The sequence below is a fragment of the Herpailurus yagouaroundi genome, unplaced genomic scaffold (assembly GCF_014898765.1).
Source record: "Herpailurus yagouaroundi ecotype Mexico unplaced genomic scaffold, PumYag 29, whole genome shotgun sequence".
In the NCBI taxonomy this organism is placed as follows: Eukaryota; Metazoa; Chordata; class Mammalia; order Carnivora; family Felidae; genus Herpailurus; species Herpailurus yagouaroundi.
The window spans coordinates 101,006,851-101,016,172 of record NW_024412377.1 but is presented as its reverse complement, the minus strand read 5'-3'; the positions used below and the strand labels follow the sequence as shown (position 1 = coordinate 101,016,172).

Below are 9,322 nucleotides of genomic sequence, written 5' to 3'. Positions count from 1 at the left end.
CAAAGAAGGAAAGGGGGTGGCACGTTTGAAGAAACACAACAGCAGGCCAAGTGCAGAGCAATGGAAACCACAGGGGGAGTCTGGGTAAACTGTCCAGGAACATGGGAGGAGGACGCAGGGTCGCAGAGGACACAGGAGAAGTTGGAAAAGTCCCATCCTGAGGGATGGTAAGCAATGCCAGGGTCATCTTTGAACGAAGGGACAGATGGTGGAGAAGAGGCAACATTTTTGAGAACCGTTTTGAAGTTGATTGACATTTGGTTGCAGAAAGTCAGTGGGTGGGGTGCGGGGGGGACAAATCCCAGGTTTCGTCCCGTGTTAGTAGACGGACAGTAGGGCTGTTCGTCAGGAGAGAGATACAGGAAGAGACGAACAGGAATAACAGTGAATTTGTGGTGTCTCTGGGACATCCTAGAATGGCTGCTCACTGGCTGGTTGTAGAGATTGGTTGGGAGTCCAGAAAAGAAAGTTCTGGGCTGAGAATTTGATTTGCAAGCTGTCAGCGTAGGTAGTGCTTTAGGGCTATTCAAAAGAACGGAGATCTTAATCATGGATCATCCCAGCTGGCCAAAAAAAAAAAAAAAAGAAGAAGAGGAAGAAAGTAATTTCTTCTTTAAAAAACGAACAATCATTTTCAAATTCATTCTCTCCCAACAAAGGAATTAGCCAAGGGTCTGTTTCGAGACCAAACAAAAAGGGGGAAGGGATCATCTTTCTACATGAACGCAATGGGTAATTCATGAGGCTCTGAAAAATACAGCTGCAGCTTTGCCAATAATTTCCTGTGCCTGTGTAAACAGTGCCATGTTCTCTGAAGCTTTCTCCTTCTTTAAGAAGGTAAACTTTGCTTTGCCAATCATAGAGGCAGAACAATGTACTCAGTCTCCAAGTTCTTTTAGAAGAGTCTTCAGATATTAAACGCTGTCGTCCTTTGGTTACTTCTTCACTGGAGAGCTGGATTAGGAACACGGTAAGTACAAGTGGCCAGAGCTGTCATTACTGTGTAGCCGGTTAAGAGTGAGAAGGGGGAGGAAGGTGAATCCCCGCAGCAGATTCTCCCCCATCCCACCCCCAAGCATTTCCCTGCATTGTAGTAACCGTTTGCTACTGTTGAGGAATATTTCGCCACTCCACCAAAAAAGAAAAACAGACGCAGTTAAGTTTGCCATCAAGTCCATTGGGGGGACCCTGGACACTAAATCCTCTCTTAGAAAATCGCAAGAGTGGAGAAACCTGTTGAGGTAAGGGGGTGCTTCCCCAAGGAAACTTCATTTCGCAGAGCTCTAATTAGGATCTTAGGGTCTTACCCGACACCTACACGCATTTTGGGAAACACCGTCTCTGGGGCATTGAGCCCCTGGCTCTGCAGAATCACCTGGGCTTCCCTCCTGGCATTTCTGTCAGGGCTGACGTGGGTTTGTAAAACCAGGCGGCACATTTTCCCATCTCCACAGACCTGGGGACAGGATCTCAGCTCTGGGCAGTCTCTCCCAATTTAAATTCTGAATTTGAGTGGTCAAAACAGCTGCCTCCCCTCCCCCAAACCTGCCGGGCTCTGGGAGGGATTCCTATTGAAGAGGAAATCCACCATTTCCTGCCCTAGCAGCGCCTCTGCTCAAGTGGGCCTTTGACCTGCTGAATTGGGGGTCTGTCTCTGGGATTTTTCCAGGACACAGGGAAAAACTCCTCTTAGAAAAGTCTCTTTGTCCTTAAGCAGCGCACCTCTAGGGGAAAACAAAAAATGAACACAGTCAGATTTTTGTAGCCTTATTTTCCATTTTATTCCATATATCGAGTCAATGAGAAGCGCTCTTTAAAAAAAAAAAAAAAAAAAAAAGGCAAAATCCAGCTCAGGAAAATTAAAAATTTTTATGACAGCTTTTTTTTTTTTTTTTTTTTAGATATTATATCCTCTTCCCCATCAGGAAATGCAACATCTGCGTGTGCTCTTAAGGGTTCTCTTTTTTATTTCCTCATCGCCACAGATTTTCATTTCTGGCTAAAATGTCAGACACTATAAACTTGCACGTACCTCTGAACTAACTTTGTGTAAGATGAGACCAGGGGAGCTGAGGGGAAGTGCTTTTAAAAAACGGAAAGGTGGGAGGAATTGAGAAGGGGATGTAGACTAGTATCAAAGTTTAGCCATGACAAATAAACACGGAGATAAATAAGCAAATATGTCAAGGCTCTGACTTCCTGAGAAGATTCCAGGTGCTGGGGAAGGTCGTGGGAAGAGAGAAATGCAGCGAATCAGTGAATGAGGGTGGGGGGTAGAGGGGGGGCACCTGCAAATACTTGTATGGAGTTCTGACTTTTCATCTCACTTACATCGTGCAAAATCATTAGACGGCAACATTTGCTTGCATCATTTCCTCATGTGCAAAGTGGAGACTGGGGAATCATCTCTCGTCTTTCTTCTTGGGTCTTTGACTTCTTCCTTCAACCCACACTATATCATTGGCTCTGTGCTCAGGCCCGGATGCTACCTTCCAGGCTCACCTAGACTTCCCAAGCCATTGGAGGCCCCAGTGGAGGAGGGAAGGTTGGCTGAGCCACTCAGTTTAGGAAGACCTTTCTCAAGGCACATGCAAGTATGTAGGATTTATATTGATGGCACTCAGCTTCAAGTCATCAACAACGTGGATTAAATACAAAGAAATCTAGAGGGAAGCGGCTGCTGGTTTTGGTTTTGTGTCTTGACAAAATCTGATGTCTGCAATGTTTATAGACTTCCTCTTATGGTCATAAAATGATCGCCTCTACTGTAGACATCGCGTCTGCATTCAGTCTTTCTTTTTGGGTCTAAGAAAGAGAAGGCGGTAGGTCTGATATATCTTTCCCTTTTACCAGGAAAGCAATATTTCCCAGAAGCCCCCAACAAGTTTTGACTTATAATCCATTGGCCAAATCCATGTGACATAGACATTCCTAGCTTCAAGGGCTCTGGAAAAGAGGGTGTTAAGATTTCCCAACCTTCCAAGTGGGCCACAAGAAGACTGAGTAGGTCTATTGACTTAGCCAATTATCCATTAATTTTATTATTGCTGGATGTTCCTTCCAAAAATTCGATCAAGGGGCCCATCATGAAACTAGTAAGACCACATTCGGCACATCACTTCACATGACCACTGGTAGTTGAGCTGTGGTATGAGTGAGCTAATAACTTTATTCCCATTTAAAATAAAAGCTTTTAAAGTGGTTTAATTTTTTTCAGGACCACTCATGTCTTCCCAAAACCCTCAAGTGTCTTTGGTTTACATCAAAGTCCTATCTAATTTTCTCCCAAGAGGAAACCTACCACAATAGTAAAGTTGTATATTTCCACCGGGATTTTCCCTAAACTGTTAATGAGTTGTGACTTCCTTATATGTACATGCAGACGAGACTGGTGCACTCCAAGCAGGTAGACAGAATTTGAACCAGATGGTTCAAGGAAAGGAAACTGGATTAGCAGATCATTTCAAACACCTCCATGTGTTGACTGAAATCCATAAGGGGAATGACAAAACATGTACCTTATTTTCTCAACAAACTGTGCACCATATTGAATGTTAAACATTATATTGAGGGAGGTGTCGAGCAAGCTCTGGTTTTCCTTTCCTTGTCACTAGAACCATAAGCCTCGTTTTGCCTAATTAATGTATACAGAGGGGAAAAAAGCAAGCAAGCAAGAGACACGGGGCTGCTTCATAAACTCATACCGCCGAGAGACCCCATGGTAATCCTCTAGCAATGGCATTTGAATAAATTGGAGGTGGCAAGGGTGTGTCTAATTTCCATGAGTTCCTGTATGGAAAGCAAATCCCATTTTGCCTGATTTTCCAGTTTAAACAATAAACAGTAAGAGTCTCTCATCCCCACCCTTAAACCAACTTCATTGAAACTAGGGCTGATGCAAATTAAGGCACTTCCCAGTACTCAGGCCCCCAAGCCCCTACCCCCAGTTTAATTAAAGCCTAATTTGGTTGAGGAGTAAACTGGTATTTACAAATCAGGAGAAAATCTGGTTCCAGTAATTAAAGGGATTTTCTAAATCTTGTCCTCCGTGTTAGAACACCCGTTTTAATAGTTAATTAAAGACTCCTTAACCATCCTTTGAAGGAAATTTGAAAAAGAAAGATTAGGGACCTGCCACAAAGACATTTCTGACAATAGGGACTGAAATTCTTTGTTAGGCCCTTTAGGGAAAACTAAGGTCTTCATTTACCTAAAACACTTTGGGTATGCAAACTTTTTTTTTTTTTTCTTTTAAGAAAAGGAGATACTTATTTGCCTTTGCAAATAAGTATAATTTGTGGGTAGCCTTGCAAATTTTACAGCTGTTCCACAAATCTAAGCCAGCTTGCAATCACCAGCATACCGCCGCCATTACAGTTAAGGTGGATTGGGGGCACAGCCATCTTGCTCTTTTGGTCTCTCAGGCTACAGCTGGTATGTCAAAATATCCAACTCCTCAGGCCAGGGGGCTCCCCAGGCACAAGGAAGAGAAACATTCCTTCTTGGAGATTCCACACCCTTCTCATATTCGAAATGGGTTTAAACCATTTAAATTGACCAATTGACCAACATTTAACCAGCCTTGTGCTAGGTGCTAGGAGGAATACAGTTGAATACAGTTGAATACGGTCATGGCTGCTCAGGGACTTGACTGTAATTCAGAAGACAAACACTTGTCCAGATATTGCTAATGGGAGACACAGAAGATATGCGGGAGGTACAAAGGACAACATGAGAATGGGAGAAGGGAGAGAGACTGAATGAGCAGCCCTTCTGAAGGTGTGAGTCAAGCTCTTTCTTAATAGGTAGGGAGAAGCAGATGTCTGGAAAATAACAGTGCCTAACAAAGAGAACTAGGAAACGGAGGCAGGAAAGGGCAATGCACATTCCAGAAAGAGTCTGGAGATCCCTGGGGCTGGAGTCCAGGGTTCTTAGGGCCTGGGGCTGCGAGCAGGAAAAGAAAGCGTGAGGTCAGCAAAGACCATATTGTGGAGAAGCTTCCTGCCCTGGTCAAGACATTTGTTTCATTCCATGGAGAAAAAGGTTTTGTGGGGATGGAAGTAACTGGTTAGGGGACAAAACGAGACTTGTAAGAGACCAGTTCAGGTGTTACTGCCAAACGCTGTGGTAACAGCACCCAAAAGTGTGCTCTAAGGCAAGAGGTCTACAAAGCAACACTTATACCCCTAGAGACCCACAGACTTTCCAGGGGGTATAGATGCTAAATAAACCATCTGAAGGGAATCAGTTTCTAGATCTTCATCTCCTCTATGTCCTCTATGCTTTTTTTTTTTTTTTTTTTTTTGGTGTCCTATATGTTCTATACGTCCTTTTCTGAAACTGTCTGATAGCCCAAATCACACTTGAAAAAGAAAGACATACCCTTCTCTTAAGCCAGATCTTTTATGGTGAGCTAATCATTCATCAAGTCACCTTAAACATAGGGGCTTCCTGTCTTGTCATCTCAGTTCCTTCTGTTAAGAATGAAATGTGTGGGAATGCAAGCTGGTGCAGCCACTCTGGAAAACAGTATGGAGGTTCCTCAAGAAACTAAAAATAGAACTACCCTACCACCCAGCAATTGCACTACGAGGCATTTATCCAAGGGATACAGGTGTGCTGTTTCGAAGGGACACATGCACCCCCATGTTTATAGCAGCACTACCCACAATAGCCAAAGTGTGGAAAGAGCCCAAATGTCCATCGATGGATGGATAAAGAAGATGTGGTATGTATATACAATGGAGTATTACTCGGCAATCAAAAAGAATGAAATCTTGCCATGTGCAACTACGTGGATGGAACTGGAGGGTATGATGCTAAGTGAAATTAGTCAGAGACAAAAATCATATGACTTCACTCATATGAGGACTTTAAGAGGCAAAGCAGATGAACCTAAGGGAAGGGAAAAATAATGTAAAAACAGGAAGGGGGACAACAGAAGAGACTCATAAATATGGGGAACAAACTGAGGGTTACTGGAGGGATTGTGGGAGGGGGGATGGGCTAAATGGGTAAGGGGCATTAAGGAATCTACTCCTGAAATCATTGTTGCACTATATGCTAACTAATTTGGATGTAAATTTTAAAAAATAAAAAATAAAATTTAAAAAAAAAAACAGAATGAAATTTGACCTGTGTGGGAGGTTCTGACTTCAGAAAAATCAATGCAGTATAGAGTAATGACATTGATCACGCAAATGTTTTTGGAATGTTTCCTAGAATTATCAACTTTTTAAAGATGAAACCCACAAGCAGGGATTCTTTTCAAATTCTTTCTGATTCAAGCAGCGTTTCAGGAAGTCACCTAAAATCTATTTTCTCAAACCTGTCATAAAATATTTCTTTTAATTACAGTCAGTTCTCATCTTATTTCAAATTATAACATATTTAATGTTTTCTACCTCCTGGTTACAAAGAGTGTACTTCTTTATTTTTTTTTTTTTTACTTTTTTTTTTAAGTTTATTTATTTATTTTGAGAGTGAGAGAGAAATCGGGGGAGGGGCAGAGGGGGAGAGAGAATCCCAAGCAGGCTCCGCAATGTCAGCATAGAGCCTGACGCGAGGCTTGATCCCAAAAACCGGCTCCGTCCCACAAACCATGAGATCACAACATGAACCAAAACCAAGCGTTGGATGCTTAACCAACTGAGCCATCCAGGCTGCCCCAAGAATGTACTTCTGTAAATCCAGGATGAAAGTTTTAGATGTTAACTCTAGCAGAGAGTACGTAGTTTTTGAAGAATCGTTTGGGAGTGCCCAGGCAAACAAATGAGTTTTTAGAAACCCCGTTTCTTTGGGATGTCATCCTGAGTTGGGAAGGCAGACAAAGTCGAGGGGAGGTTGGTTTCTGTGGTAAAGTTAAGTTTCAGAAATGCTGAGTTGAGATGGAGCAGGCCTCAGCTACTTTTAATATGCAAATGGTGTTAAGATTCTCTGCGCAGCTGTAGTACTCAGTTTCTCCCAAGTGTTGGCCAGAGGAGAGGTGCAGTGCCACGGGGTAACCTGAGAGCACTTCAAAGCTCCCCCTCAATAATCTCCATCACTACAACCTCCCTTAGCCACCACCCCTAAAATGTAAACTGAGTAAAAACAGTATCAGTGCTATAAACATGAGCTTCGGGTAATGTTCTGGAGCCTGTCCAGATGCGCCCCCGCTAGCAATTTGGGCATAAGTGGCAAACAAAATGTTCTCTGAGAATAAGCAAATGTGAAGCACATGTGAAGAAAATGACAGACACCCCCCCCCCAAGACACCTATGGATTTCTCTTTTTTTTAATGTTTATTTATTTATTTTGAGAGAGAGAGAGAATGAGAGGCAGAGAATCCCAAGCAGCCTCTGTGACGTGGGGTTCGATCCCATGAACCATGAGCCGAAATCAAGAGTCAGACGCTCAACCAACTGAGCCACCCAGGTGCCCTCCCCCCACTCTGTATCTCCCTTATAATACCCAGATGTGCCAATTGGATATTTTTCCTATTGAATTATCCGCAAGTTTGCTTCAGTTCTTAACATCCTTTTGTAGGCATTCCTGCAACCTCTGTTCTTAGAATATTTAGATCATTTTTGGTTTGGGCCTTATGGGTGACATATTCTTCATACCATAAAGTGTGTAGATAAAAGCCAGTTAGCTAGAGGCATGGACCAGAAGAGACAAACCCCGTGATAACACATTCCTTCATGTATCGTCAGTTTATACTATAGATCAGATCCTATCACTTACATCTATTTCACGTGGTATGGATTTCCAACATAATCCAGAATTCTTGCAAGTCCTGTCTTTGCCCCTCTTGAACAAGATTCTAAAAGTGTACTTTGTTGTCCGCTCAATGCCCCCTGACACCTCCAACTTAATTTAATGCTCTGAATATAAAGATGTCTTTCCAATTCCTAAATTAATAAAATTTCTTGTTTGATATCAATGTAACAAGATAACCTATTGATTGACCGAACGAATCTCTGCCTTTTCAACGGAGTATTCGCCTTTGTGTCTGATAATGATATATGTCATTGTGCAAAACAGAAAGGCCATCTGGCAGGAGCTGCTCTGCTAGATAAGGAAGAATGTCAGTATTCCTACAGCAGTGCTGCTCAATACTGAACTATGATGAATGCTGTAAAAATGAATGGTTCCCCCAGCGAAAACTCTCCTTCAGATGCGAGCTTCATATCTCCCTTTGCACATCTGTGCTGTCTCTGCGTGATGACGAGTGATTCTGACATAGCCTTCCCTTGCCTCAGAGTCCCAAAGAGCACCATAAAGGATTTGGGTAATTCTCTGATGCAGAGTAAGCAACATATAATTTCCAAAATGAAATGGAAGCTCCTTTTCAAAAGACAGTGTGATTGCCTATGAACTTTCTTTTCTTATAACACATCATTACGTTATTTTGTAAATACATATTTTCCAAGCCATCTGTTTTGTCTGCTTCACCGCGAGCTGCTCAAGGACGAGGGCTGTGTGGGCCTTATTTAGCTTCATACCCTGAACAGCCAACACAGAGAATGACCCAAAGTGGACGCTCCATAAGTATTTGTTAAATGAATGAATGGAAAAGGGAAGGAAGGAATTATGAAGGGAGGAAGGAACTCAAGATTGGAGGGTCTATCTTTTTATTTTAAGTTTATTTATTTATTTTGAGGGAGGGGAGAGCAAGGGAGGGGCAGAGAGAGAGAGAGAGAGAGAGAGAGAGAAACAGAATCCCAAGCAGGTTCCACACTGCCAGCCTGAAGCCCAACACAAGGCTCAAACTCACAAACGGTGAGATCATGACCTGAGCCGAAATCAAGATTCAGCTGCTTAACTGACTGAGCCACACAGGCGCCTCTGAGTCTCTTTCTTCTTCTGGATGAAGCAGTCTGATAAATCTAAGAACCATGTATTATCGTGACCTGTCCGCACCACAGTGTGACAGGCAACAACTGACATTTCTGGGTCTTAGAAATTTGTTCTGCCCCACATTCTCTGAGCAGTCGGACTTAAATTTGTAGCCCATTCAATACCGAGCTCTCCTAAGCTTAGTTGCACCTTTTGTACTTTGATATTTAACCTCACGTTTTCCCCAAACACTATTGTATCTCTGATGATGATGATCCTTCCTTAAATCTGCATTTCTCCCCAACTCATCTTCTCGGTCACTTTTAACACACACCGATGTTTTCTGTCTTTACTGCCTGTATGTGCTATACGTTCTACTTTAGAACAAAATATGTCTTTTTTCTTTCCCTTTTTTTTTTTTTTTTTTTTTTTTTTTTTTGCCTTTTCTGTAATCTGTTCCCAGGTCATTGGGTCTAAAAGCTGAGCCCTCAATTTTTACTGA

At 42.5% G+C, this 9,322-nt stretch overlaps 1 long non-coding RNA gene across 1 annotated transcript; it reads left to right on the top strand.

Annotated features, from left to right (window-relative positions):
* Window positions 1-1,180: 1,180 nt before the first annotated feature.
* On the top strand, window positions 1,181-2,174 carry LOC121041439 (uncharacterized). Its single transcript, XR_005795734.1, has 2 exons — window positions 1,181-1,241; window positions 1,902-2,174. It is a non-coding gene; the product is annotated as an uncharacterized LOC121041439 (long non-coding RNA).
* Window positions 2,175-9,322: the final 7,148 nt, after the last annotated feature.